At 45.0% G+C, this 14,140-nt stretch overlaps 1 protein-coding gene across 5 annotated transcripts in view; it reads right to left on the reverse strand.

The window, feature by feature from the left end:
- LOC138249241 (uncharacterized) overlaps window positions 1-14,140 on the reverse strand; it is a 46,220-nt gene that overhangs the window by 12,188 nt on the left and 19,892 nt on the right. The window contains exon 1 of one of the 5 annotated variants that reach the window (XR_011194805.1): window positions 1,806-1,959. The exons of the other annotated variants lie outside the window; for them this stretch is intronic. The gene's annotated coding sequence lies outside the window, so the exon portion shown is untranslated. Of the gene's footprint in view, window positions 1-1,805; window positions 1,960-14,140 lie in introns of those variants that run through there. 5 annotated transcript variants of the gene reach the window in all.

The raw sequence follows: 14,140 nt of genomic DNA on the forward strand, positions 1-14,140 counted from the left end.
ACTCCCTAATCGGTTTGATGCAAGATTCCACCTAATAACTTAGAGCTATCTTGGTGTTGTAGGGAGAGATGTTCCTCTTCAAAGAAACTACCTCACGGCTTGACTCACACCATCAGAGAACTACATTAATGGCCTGTTATTTGGATCTCGCTAAAGACCTCTTTCCTTTATTGATAGCTTTGCAATTGTTTGGTTACACTCAAGTGAGGCACAAATATGCCAACCTCTTTGAAAAGGTTTTGAATGCGCGTGCAGTGAATGCCTTGCCACTCCTGCCTCAGTGTTGCAAAAGCTGAGGGCTGACACTGAGAACCGAGGACTTGCACTGCTCTTCCGAATTTCCTAAAACCAGTCAAGGCAATATAGAAGAAGTGTTGGTACTCATTGTCCCCACTACCTTTCAGCTGTTGAGAAGAGCCAGTACTCTCACCTCTATTTTAAAGAAGTGGAAGTATTGAGTACCTGGCAATCACTGCTCATTTAAAGCATTGGATAAAACGGACTTGCAGAGCACCCAGTATGAAAGATGTACGAAGGTCTGTTCTCTTAAAGTGCATATATGCAGATCTCCAGTTATGAATGGCTGCTATGCTTACTGAGCAGGCAGCACTGGAGAAGGAGGGCCTCGAAGACGCGAGTCAGAGTGGTGGACAACATATTGGCCCTTCACCACCTGTGTCCCATACCCCTCCCCAGGACCTACTTAATGGTGGCTGCAGCGCGGGTCTATTCCGTGGGCGCGCTGCTGGGATGCCAAAGGCAAGCCCATCTGAACTCATCCGCATCCAGTGCCAGGAACCCTGCTCCTCCCAAACTAAATGCTACCCTGCTGCGTACAACCCCTGCCACCACTCACTGCAGCTATGCTGAAGGAGCATTCACATGTGCCTCTTGCAAGTTCTTATGCACTCTCCCACACCCTACACCCACCATTCCTGTACCTACAGCACCCGATTCGCTCCCACAAGCCAGCCACCCGTTCAAGCTCACACAGATTAACACCCACACAACACTCCACACTCGCAGGCATGCTACTCAACGCCGGCTTGCCCACCAAATCCACCACGGAGATATGGGAACTATTTCACAACCACACTCCGGATCTGCTCTTCCTCATGGAAGCATGGCTAAACCAAAGCCACCCCCATGCAGTTGTGTTTGGGACATGGAAACCTCACTCGAGTCCCAGTCAGCGTGATGCTCTCCAAATTTTAATTTTTCCTTTTTGTAGTTTTATATAGCGCAAACTTGGAATGTGGGCACTACAGCTCTCTACATGAGTACCAGAAAATGTTAAACAATACATATTAAGCTTTTTTTTTTTTTGTAGGCATAGGGAAATTAAGTGATTTTCCAAGATTCACAGCACAGTGACCAAAGGATGGAGGTGGGATTCAAAACGAATTCCCCAGTTCCCAAGGTCATTTCTACACTCACCAGAAACAGCAAGAAAGTCAGCACCAACCCTCAGGATAAGATTTGTTTAAGGCAAATTAAAAACAAAAACCTTGCACCATAAACGAGATGCTGAGAGAAAACAGAACATGGCTGGTTCCTCCTACAATGGCTCAAGACAGAGACCAAGTCAAGTTATACACACAAATATAACAGTACTAGAGGGTTTCCTCGCAGCTAAAAAATACATATTTTTATAAAAATTGTTGTTAAATGTTTTTGTATTTACTCTAGCACTGAGGCACCTACACAAAACAGATATAGTGTCGTTTCCTTATGCAGTGGCGTAACGAAAATGAAGAACTCCCCTACCCCTGACACAAAATGGAGGGGGCCCCCTCCGAACTCACTCAGGCCAGGTGCTGTCCTGAGGGTCCCCTCCTCAGCAATGCGGGGGCTGCCGGGGCCTTCGTTGCGTTCCTGTCCTTATGATGTGGGCAAAGGCTGCAATGAGGTCGTTCTTACACGTGATTTGCCCATCGCCTCCTTAAGTCTTTTGTTGGCCACAACAGGAACATTTCTCGTTGATGCTCAGCCATTTTGAGTATTGTTTTAACACCAAAGACATGCCAGATCTCTGCCAGGCAGCGACTTTTTTATCGACTTTTTTTTTAATTACCTAGAATACCCCAAACCTTAATGGGAAAAACAATAGGAGCATTTTATTGGAACAACCTATAAGAATTGTATACATATTCGTTATGTTTTTAAATTACCTGAACAATACATTTGTCATTCGTGGATTCACTCAGGGCCAGAGTCTGCCATCTCCACGCCCACTTACAACTCGCACAGTAACCTGGTCCGGTAGTGACCAGAAACATTAACTGTGAAAATCCACAAACATTACGTAGAGAATAGGAGCTACTGCCAGAGCAGGTGAGCAACGATATCAAAGCAGATGGCGCCACCATGTGGTTAGCCGAGTCCAAGCAATGGCGTTCATATGTGTGAGCTGGAGCGCTTAAGTAGTACCAGACTAGGACCGGACATACACAGGCACAATTGCGACGTGATGTCTTTCTCAGACATGTGCCTCAGGGTCATCCTGTTATTCAGTAAAAGTTCCACACAAGCTCAATTTTCCACTGTTGTCAAGAGCAGTGCAATGCATAAATGCAGTAGCAGTTCTACCATACTGGTTTCTTGTTAATCTGGTGTACTGTTTAAATCATCTATATTCCATTTACACACATCTGAAGTTGATCAACTGCTTCGAGGGGAAACAACACACAGACGGATTTAAGAAATTAGAAGTGCGGAATTACTGAAATTACTCCGGTGGAATTGTCATGTTTTCTCCAACCCTTTTACCTAGTCCACAGGCAGGCAGAATTTCAGCAAAGGCCAGGGCAGCTCTTCTCGCTTTTTCTTAGCAGGTGAAGCAGATAGGTTCCTCCTGTCTTGGCTTCTACTGAGGAGAAGTCCGTGCAGAATGAGATTTTAAAGAAGATATGAACCAGGGGGGCTGCAGCCCCAACACTTTATTGAAAACCCAGCAAAATGCAACAATTGACCCATTATAGAACCTCTAAATCAAGTTTTCAGTGTGTGTTGACTATTATGGAAACTCGGTATTATAGAAAACGGCAAAGTCTACTATGTGTGGAGCTCTGCAGACGTACATGTTCTAGCAGGGTACTTTAGAAACGTGTAAAGTGCTCCCTCTGCAGATGCAATTACAAGACAATACAGTGTCCTGCCTCGGGCACTAGGGGACTTTGGCAAGAGTACGAACGAGGGACATTATGGAAGCTTCCAAGGAAGAATATCACACGCATCATGAAAACCTGTACCTTGAAAGTTGTACCAACATTGGTTTGTGGCCCCGCGCTTCTGCCAATTTGGACTAATTTGGCCTATTTGTGCAACGATGGGTTAACAATGTTTGAACCTAAACGCACCGACTCCATTTATGGTATACAATGCTCTCGGCACTCTTGAAGATCTGTTACCAATGCTCTGCTCTATCTGCGGACCTTGTGATGACCTTTTCATTGTTTTTACTTGTGGTAATTCTGATGTACTCTTTGAAAAACACTGGTTTGCGGCATCCCTACTTGCTAAAGCCGTCATTCTTGGTCTCGTGGCCAAGCTCTTGGATTTGAAACCAGGATAATGTGATTCAAACGGCAGTTACGGAGTTTGACTGGGATTAGTGTGATACTGGCCAAAACACAATCTCTCTGCCTAAAAATTTAAATTTGTGAATTGTAGTTCAATTCAAAATGTGAAATGTAAAACATTAGCGGACCCCTCCCCCAAACATTCCTTGTACCCAGAATTCAGGGGTTAACGCTTTTTTGCAATGTTAATGACAAAATGACACTTGGAAAGCATCATTTGTGGCTACATTTCCTAAAGAAACAATTGAGCGATGTCACATTCCCTTTTAGTAATTAGTCTCTAAACCTGTTCATTTTTCACCCAGTTACTGATCTATTGTGCTTCAAAACCAGATTGTGGTAAAACGTATTCCAGGATCTTAGGAGGAGAACCCCAAATCTTCAAAGCCTGACATATTTTGCCCTTTTAGGCCTTAACATGTACAAATTGCCATAATTTTACAAACACCCAGTTAATAATAACTTTGGCCCCTGTCAGATTGATTTTGAAGTCAAATTTCAAATCAATCAGTGTTCCTGTTCTGCACTATATTTAAACAAAAAAAAGAATGTTGTACTGTATTATAAGTAAAATGTTGCCATTGTTTCAATCATTTACCAGTTTTGTTGTGGTTCAGTTTTTGCTCATCATTACATTTCACACTCAAAAGTCACTAATCACCTAACAAAGGTTGGAGTCCCTGGTATACTGATAATCTGTTTTTTGAGGGTGGGTGAAAACCAGTCGTAAGAGCTAAACAAAAGTCGCTTTATCCATTAGAAGGAATGTTACATAAAATAAATAAACTTTCTCTTTTTATAGCTTCACCTATTTAAAGTCTTCAATCGTCGAATTCTAAATGACGCTCAATTCCAAGTTTCCCCAGCCACCTACTTCTTTCAGTCCTAAAATTTAAATATAAGATGTGTCAGTAGAACCTTCGGGGTAGAATGGACTTTTTTTTTTTTTTTTTTTGCAATAAACTTGCTCCTTTTAGATAATTGTGAGCTGTGGCCGCTCCTCCGATATGGCTGAGGAGCGTTGCATCCCCGACCCCTGCAAGCAGCAGAAGCTCCAAAGCTTTCTCAACAAAGGGACAATAAACTATTTATCCCCTTGTTGAAAGTGGGGGCGGCGCGCACCAAGAAGAGTGCGCTGTGCACTCCCCACAGAGCACATGTGTGTTTGGCCAGCCATTTTAGGCTGGCCAAACACACATGCGCAGTGTGCTCTCTCCAGCCTGGCCAGGGCACTCCCAGCCAATCCTGATGCTGCTCTGAGCAGCGTCAGGATTGGCCACAGGGTAGGCTGTGAGCCTGCACTACAAGACTGAGGAGCGGCGGCGCAGGAGCAGCGGAGGTAAGTTTTTATTTTAAAGTTTATTTAAATTTCTTCACTCCATCCCCCTGCATGTGCCCCACCCCCTGTAACCCTTGCCAGCTGCAACTGATTGTGAGAGAACCTTCCCTTTTCAGCTTCTGCATCAAGCTGAAAACCCAGTTACTTTCCAGTTTTGATAAGCAGGCACTTCTCTGAGATGGATTGGTTTATCTGCCTCAGTCTTATCATTAAGGGCTTATTCTATTGCACCAAGAGACTCCTGGCTGTACTAAGTTATATGCCATAATAAATAAATAGGCAGATGTTCTTTGGACCGCTTGAAATTCCATATATTGATAACCTCGCCAGAATAACATTTCGAGAAGCTCATAGAATAATTTTATAGCTTGAGAAAGAACTCTACTTTTGGTAAAAAGCTCAAACCAACATCATTTAAAATTAATCACCATATGAGCTTTAGTAAATTCATGCACACCATTCACAAAAGGGTGTGCACACAGATGCATTTGTCCAGCATCTTTTCAACTCGTGTTAGTACTTTGGTCGCAAACAATCTATGTAAGAGTATGGATACAGAACAAGAGTAATCATTTCCATTACTGGCTGTTTTTGGAATAAAGGATATAAAAGTATCTTCTCATTATAAACTTATCACTACCATGACGTCAATCACACTCCAAGGTCATCATAAAGTTCAAACTGAAAGCTATGGAGGCCTCGTGACTTGCTGGTACTCGACAACATGACTGACTCAACTTTTTCACTTTGTGTTACTAACACATTCTTGTCAAATCTGGTCTCTTCCTGTTCCCTGGGTAAAGCAAAGTCACATCAATATTTCCAAAATCTGCAACGTGTGTATTACCTCAATCTCAATGAAGTGATTAATATCCTTATCAATTTTCATACCAACACTGTTGTCTTTTCCACGCTACAATTATTGCTCGGCAAGTTAAAACCCTACTAGTTATGCCATCTATTTCCAGTAAGTTTGGCTTACTCACAGGGAAAGGACAGCTTTGCCTCCCAGTTAAAGCTTTGACTAACATTCAAGTTCTTCTAAGAGCCTGCCTGACCATGACTGGCTGTACAGTTCTCACAAATCTGGGCTTTGTGAATGATACTTTTAGGTATGTGTTCTTGAATGCATCTCTTTTTTACAACACACTGTTTTTGCTGATGCCAACCTACATTCCTATTTCTCACACTTCCGTGGGCTCACATAGCACAGTGCAAGTATCCACTTAACTTATATTCCTTTGTTTTTTATTTTATCTATGCCCTCATTATTATTTCACGAAGATATTAAATGTTCTCATGTGTTCTGCTTGGTTAACCATGCAAGAGTACATCTAAACATCTATATATGCATGACAGGAAACAACTATACTATCAATATTTGATTCTCGTCAATTCAGAATCAATGTCTTCTAAATGAAAATCCAAGCTATCCTCATTATGAAATACCCTGAGGAACATAAAATATCTTCTAAACTCTAATGTTCTGTTAGCATAGGAAATCCATCTATAAAATAGTAATCTCGCCCTAAATGACTTTGCCCTATGTTAAGAAGTCACCTCACAAACCTGTGGTGTCTAGTTTATACTAGAGCTTGATGTAAATCCTAAACAAACATCTTTATTTGATTGTGCTCTGATGCATAAATACGGAATAAAAGATGCAACATTCCTAGTATTTTCATTTTCACAGTATCCCCTGGAACAAAAAAAATACGCCACATATCTTTCTTTGCAAGACAACAGGTTTTTATCCCTTTAAAGAGTGCATTATTCCAGTTGCTGTGACTCGACTCGAAACAGTAGCTTTATAGTTGCAAGAGCACCTCTATCTTCCAAACATCCTCCAGGACACCAATCAGGGTTTTAGTCCCACTATGTTAGAGACTACCACAACCCAGAGAGTGTATGACATTCTATCAATAACACGGATAAATATCTTGTGGTGCACCTTGCACTGCCAGTGGAGTTTGAGACTGATGACAACCATGTTCTACTTGAAACTTTCCATTAACTTATTGGCAACACCAGTGCAGTCTTGAATGGGTCCACCCCACGCCTCTTCAGTAGAGCACGACTGGAACAGATACAGGGGGTCATTCTTACTTCGGCTGGTGGCCTCCCCCGCCACAACACCGCTGCGCTGCGCGGTCAAAAGACCGCAGCAGTGATTCTGACTTTCCCGCTGGGCGGGTGGGCGACCGCCAAAAGGCCGCCCGCCCGCCCAGCGGGAAAGCACCAGCAACGAGGAAGCCGGCTCCGAATGGAGCCGGCGGAGTTGCTGGTGTGCGACGGGTGCAGTTGCACCCGTCGCGATTTTCAGTGTCTGCCACGCAGACACTGAAAATCTATGTGGGGCCCTGTTAGGGGGACCCTGCAGTGCCCATGCCAGTGGCATGGGCACTGCAGGGGCCCCACGACACCCGTTCCCGCCAGCCAGGTTCTGGCGGTGAAACCGCCAGAACCAGGCTGGCGGGAAGGGGGTCGGAATCCCCATGGCGGCACTGCTTGCAGCGCCGCCGTGGAGGATTCCCTGGGGCAGCGGGAAGCCGGCAGGAAACCGCCGGCTTCCCTTTTCTGACCGCGGCGTCAGAATGCCCCCGGAAGCACCGCCAGCCTGTTGGCGGTGCTTCCTCCGTCACCTACCCTGGCGGTCATAGACCGCCAGGGTAGGAATGACCCCTACAATTCCTTTGCTTCCCACCAACTCCTGTCTCCTGTGGATTTTCACACCCCTTCTCACTCTCAGGTTACACCTGTACATGCAAGTACAACGTAACCAGCATAATACGGCTATCCTTCGAAACACTGATGGCACTTAACTAGAGGTATGAATAACATCAGCTAATAACACTGATGAACTTAGATGTTGCCTGCATTTCATTTAAAGTTGGGGATTGGCTCAGTGAGCTGAAAAAAGCTTGCTGCTGAGAAATGCAGTGATCTGAAGTTCACAAGTTTGAATCCTGGGGTGACAGACTCAGATATATCTTTTCGAGGTTGACAAATTCAGTACCAACAAATTGGGAAATACTAACCCCTTTTATATGCAATGGTAATTAATGACAGATGTGTGGTAAGACATGCTCTATAAAAATAAGTTATGATCATGTTTTATATATCTGCAACCTATGTGAAATTCAGCAAAGTCTGGAGTTGTCTTCATAAACGTCAGAGCCCTTAAGGCACTCAGCCAGTAGTAGCTCAATCACGTGAACTTAGAAGGCCTTCTTCCCAGTGTCATCCTCTGCTATATCCTTGGACCTTCATACCAACTATTCACTGCCCCATATCAAGAATAAAGAACTAAAAGTATAGACAAGGTAAAGCCCTCTCTTCCTCAAGGTTCTGAGCCACAGTCTATCCTTAGTCTCATCACTCTTCATCGGAAGCTAATCACTACTCACTGGTCTCCCAGGGACATTACTAAGACCAATCAAAGATGTTTCAGCTCAACGAATCACATAACAAAGAAAGCTGAGTGGAGGAAACTGTTCTTGTTGAGGTAACACCACCCCCCACACACACTTTTTGCCCGATATGGATGCTGACTTGACAGAGTGTGCTGGGATCCTGTTAACCAGGCCCCAGCCTGAGTGTTCACTGTACCATTTTTTCCACCATGGGCACACCTCTGGCACATAGATAAGTCCCTTGTAAAGGGTACCAGTGGCACAAAGGGCCCTGTGCCCAGGGAGGGTTCCTAAGGGCTGCAGCATGTGTTCTGCCACCCCAAGGGACTCCTCACCAAACACATGCACACTGCCATTGCAGACAGTGTGTGTTGGTGGGGGGGAAAGGCAAAATTGACATATCATCCCTCTCAGGGTGCCATGCTCACCAAACACTACCTGTGGCGTAGGTATATCACCCCTCTAGCAGGCCTTACAGCACTAAGGCAGGGTGCATTATACCACTGGTGAGGGAATAGCTGCATGAGCAGTATGCCCCTACAGTGTCTAAATCCATTCTTAGACATAGTAAGTGCAGTGTGCCATATTAAGTATATGATCTGGGAGCTTGTCATTACGAACTTGACAGCTCCATAATGGCTTCACTGAATACTGGGACGTTTGGTATCAAACTTCTCAGCACAATAAACCTACACTGATGCCAGTGTTGGATTTATTCAAAAAAGCACGCAGAGGGCATCTTAACCCCTTCGCTGCCAGGCCTTTTCCCCCTCCTGTGCCGAGCCTTTTTTTGACTATTTGGGGCAGTTCACACCCCAAATAACTTTTTGTTCACATAAGCTACCCGTGCCAAATTTGCGTCCTTTTTTTCCAACATCCTAGGGATTCTAGAGGTACCCAGACTTTGTGGGTTCCCCTGAAGGAGACCAAGAAATTAGCCAAAATACGGTGAAAATGTAGTTTTTTTAAAAAAATGGGGAAAAAGGGCTGCAGAAGGCAGCTCGTGGTTTTTTCCCTGAAAATGGCATCAACAAAGGGTTTGCGTTGGCAAGATCACCATCTTCCCAGCGTTCAGGAACAGGCAGACTTGAATTGGAAAACCCAATTTTTCAATACAATTTTGACATTTTACTGGGACATACCCCATTTTTTCTATTTTTTGTGCTTTCAGCCTCCTTCCAGTTAGTGACCGAAATGGGTAAGAAACCAATGCTGGATCACAGAAAGCTAAACATTTCTGAAAAGTAGACAAAATTCTGAATTCAGCAAGGGGTCATTTGTGTACATCCTACAAGTGTTTCCTACAGAAAATAACAGCTGAAATAAAAAAATATTGAAATTGAGGTGAAAAAAAAAAACCCATTTTTCTCCACGTTTTACTCTGTAACTTTTTCCTGCTATGTCAGATTTTTTAAAGCAATATACCGTTACGTCAACTGGACTCTTTTGGTTACCGGGATATATACGGCTTGTAGGTTCATCAAGAACTCTAGGTACCCAGAGCCAATAAATGAGCTGCACCTTGCAATGGGTTTTTATTCTATACCGGGTATACAGCAATTCATTTGCAGAAATATGAAAAGTGAAAAATAGGTATCAAGAAAACCTTTGTATTTCCACAATGGCCACAAGATAAGGTGTTGAGAAGCAGTGGTTATTTGCACATCTCTGAATTCCGGGGTGACCATACTAGCATGTGAATTACAGGGCATTTCTCAAATAGACGTCTTTTTTACACACTGCCTTACATTTGGAAGGAAAAAATGTAGAGAAAGACAAGGGGCAATAACACTTGTTTTGCTATTCTGTGTTCCCCCAAGTCTCCCGATAAAAATGGTACCTCACTTGTGTGGGTAGGCCTAGCGCCCAAAGAAAAGAAATGGCTCAAAACACAACGTGGACACATCACATTTTTTCACAGAAAACAGAGGTGTTTTTTGCAAAGTGCCTACCTGTGGATTTTGGCCTGTAGCTCAGCCGGCACCTGGGGAAACCTAGCAAACCAGTGCATTTTTAAAAACTAGACACCTAGGGGAATCTAAGATGGGGTGACTTGTGGGGCTCTGACCAGGTTCTGTTACCCACAATTCTTGACAAACCTCAAAATTTGACCAAAAAAACACTTTTTCCTCTCATTTCGGTGACAGAAAGTTCTGGAATCTAAGAGGAACCACAAATTTCCTTCCACCCAACGTTCCCCTAAGTCTCCCGATAAAAATGGTACCTCACTGGTGTGGGTAGGCCTAGCGCCCACAAAAGGAAATGGCTCAAAACACAACGTGGACACATCAGATTTTTTTCACAGAAAACAGAGGTGTTTTTTTACAAAGTGCCTACCTGTGGATTTTAGCCTCTAGCTCAGCCGGCACCTGGGGAAACCTGGTAAACCAGCGCATTTGTGAAAACTAGACACCTAGGGGAATCCAAGATGGGGTGACTTGTGGGGCTCTGACCAGGTTCTGTTACCCAGAATCCCTTGCAAACCTCAAAACTTGACCAAAAAAACACTTTTTCCTCTCATTTCGGTGACATAAAAATATGGAATCTGAGAGGACCAACAAATTTCCTTCCACCCAGCGTTCCCCCAAGTCTCCCGATAGAAATGGTACCTCACTGGTGTGGGTAGGCCTAGAGCCCACAAACGGAAATGGCCCAAAACACAACGTGGACTCACCACATTTTTTCACAGAAAACAGAGGTGTTTTTTACAAAGTGCCTACCTGTGGATTTTGGCCTCTAGCTCAGCCGGCAGCTGGGGAAACCTAGCAAACTAGCGCCTTTTTGAAAACTAGACACCTATTGTAATCCAAGATAGGGTGACTTGTGGGGCTCTGACCAGGTTCTGTTACCCAGAATCCTTTGCAAACCTCAAAATTTGACCAATAAAACACTTTTTCCTCTCATTTCGGTGACAGAAAGTTCTGGAATCTGAGAGGAGCCACAAATTTCCTTCCACCCAGCGTTCCCCCAAATCTCCCGATAAAAATGGTACCTCACTGGTGTGGGTAGGCCTAGCACCCACGAAAGGAAATGGGCCAAAACACAATGTGGACAAATCACATTTTTTCAGAGAAAACAGACGTGTTTTTTGCAAAGTGCCTGCCTGTGGATTTTGGCCTCTAGCTCAGCCGGCCCCAGGGGAGGCAGAAAAGGCCTAAAATAAATTTGCCCTCCCAACCCCCCCGGGGAGCGACCCTTGTCTACAGGGTCGCTCCCCTTGCGTGACGTTTGCGCAAAAAAAAAAAGATCCCTGGTGCCTAGTGGTTTCTGCCCTGACCCAAAATCCACTGATCTGAATGGTCTAAATACAATTTTCCCCCCAGGGGAGCGACCCTTGCCTAATGGGTCACTCCCCATCTCTGAAAAAACAAACAAACAAAAATAAAACACACAAATTATTTGCCTTGGCGCCTAGAGGTCTCTGCCCCCCCGGGGGCAGATCGGCCTAACAACAATAGGCTGATCTGCCCCCGGGGGTGCAGAAATGGCCTAAAATAAATTTGCCCCCCGTCCCCCCACCCCGCCGGGGGGCAACCCTTGCCTATGGGGTCGCTCCTCTTGCGTGACGTTGGTGCAAAAAAAAAGATCCCCGGTGCCTAGTGGTTTCTGCCCCCCTTGGGGGGCAGATTGACCTAAAATTGGCTGATCTGCCCCCAAAGGGGGCAGAACTGGCCTAAATACAATTTGCCCCTCCAGGGGAGCGACCCTTGCCTAAGGGGTCGCTCCCCATCTGTAAAACAACAACAAAAAATCCCCGGTGCCTAGTGGTTTCGGCCTAATTAAAATAGGCTGATCTGCTCCCCAGGCGGGCAGATATGGCCTAAAATAAATTTGCCCCCAGGGAAACGACCCTTCCCTAAGGCGTCGTGCCCCTTGCGTGAAATTCTCGGGAAAAAAAACTCCCTGGTGTCTAGTGGTTTCTGTCCCCATTGGGGGCAGATTGGCCTCATAAAAATATGCCAATCTGCCCCCCTTGGGGGTAGAAATGGCCTGAATATAATTTGCCCCCTAGGGGAGCGACCCTTGCCTAAGGGGTCGCTCCCAGCCTCAAAAAAAAAAAAAAAAAAATGGGTTCTGCCCCCCCCCCCCCCCCCCTCGGGGCAGAAAAGGCCTTCCCTCATGCCAATTACATAAAAATAAAAAATCCCTGGTGTCTAGTGGGCGTTTTAGCAGCCGGATTGCTTGCAATCCGGCTGCTGAAATGCTGAGAGAGACTTCAAAGTGAAGGAAATAACTTTCCTTCCCTTTGAAGTCTCTCGGCCTCCTCCACGTGATCAGAAGAGAAATGCTTTTGCATTTCTCTTCCGATCGCGCTGGAAGCTCAGAGGAGGCCTCTGTGACAATCAGCGCGCAATCGTCCCCTTCCACCCCTGCCTTGGGGGAACCCTAGCGCTCCCTCTGGGCTCTGTGCCCAGGACGTAATGGTTGCATCCTGGGCACACAAGCACTGTGCCTCAGGACGTAACCATTTCGTCCTGGGCACAGAAGGGGTTAAAGATGCCCCCTGTATCCTCTAATGTACAGCTGGCTGGTCTGTGCCAGCCTGCCACTAGCAGACAAGTTTCTGACCCCATGGGGCTAGGGCCTTTGTGCTTTCTGAGGCCAGAAACAAAGCCTGCTCTGGGTGGAGGTGCTTCACACCTCCCCCCTGCGGGAACTATAACATCTGGTGGTGAGCCTCAAAGCTTCAGGCCTCCCGATTACTGTGCCCCAGGGAACTCCAGCTAGTTAGTCAGATTCCTGGTGACCTCACAAGAAAGAAGGACTGCTTAGCTGAAACCCCAGCAGAGAAGAAAGACGACGAAAACTGACTTGGCCCCAGCCCTACCGGCCTGTCTTCTGCTTCAAAGAGCCCTGCAAAAGAAAGCGATGCATCCTGCGGGTCAAGCGACCTCTAACAAGCCGCCAGAGGACTACCCGCATCACCGAGGACCAAGAACTCCTGTGGACAGTGTTAACACTGAATTTTACTAATAAATATCCATGTATTCGGAGTGTTGAATTTGCATAGAAAAATGAACGTAGAGAAAATAATGCACACATTTGGAGTTGTGCCAACTTGAGTGGACGCCAATGTTCAGGAAGTGTACTTATTAATGTAAAATGTTGCGCTTATGTTTGGATTAATGTAGTAGTATGCCATATTAAAGGTTATGTATTTGTTTTATTAATCCTAGGCCTTAGTTTAGCAAGGTCTTGGGCCTAGTTGCACGGCCTCATGTCAAGCTTCATTTCTTAGACAAACTATAAAATGGCTGCTTAGAGAATTAAATTGTGATTTTCCACTGCATTGACAAAATGCTAGTAGATGAAATTCTCTCTCATGAGAACTACTTGCTAGAATGTGCTGTACTAGTTAGGGATACGATGTATGACTTAGTGTGTGTAAAGGTGACCTTCCCAGGAGAAGACGATGGATGCACTGACTGGAGTATAAGCCGATACAATATTGATACCGGACCAGCCCAATGATAAGAACCAGAGAACAGGACCCAATCAATCATCGACATGCGAACTGCTTGCTAGTAAATTCTTAGATTTTAAGTTCTCCTTTCATTGGACTGAATGTAAACGTACGATTCTTTTACCAATAACAATGTGGGAAGTAGTTTTAGGAAATCTAACTTAGCCAGACTGCACCAAGAGGAGATATGCCATTTGCCCTTTTTTCCGAACCATCCTGAGCGTTTAGCGATTATTCATTTCTGAACTGCATAAAGAGACTTCACTTTCTTGAATTTTAATGCTGAATTCCGATGCCTTGCTGACCGAACTGATGTCCAGTTGACGAAGACCGTCACAGCTTG

Source organism: Pleurodeles waltl, chromosome 8 (genome assembly GCF_031143425.1).
Source record: "Pleurodeles waltl isolate 20211129_DDA chromosome 8, aPleWal1.hap1.20221129, whole genome shotgun sequence".
In the NCBI taxonomy this organism is placed as follows: domain Eukaryota; kingdom Metazoa; phylum Chordata; class Amphibia; order Caudata; family Salamandridae; genus Pleurodeles; species Pleurodeles waltl.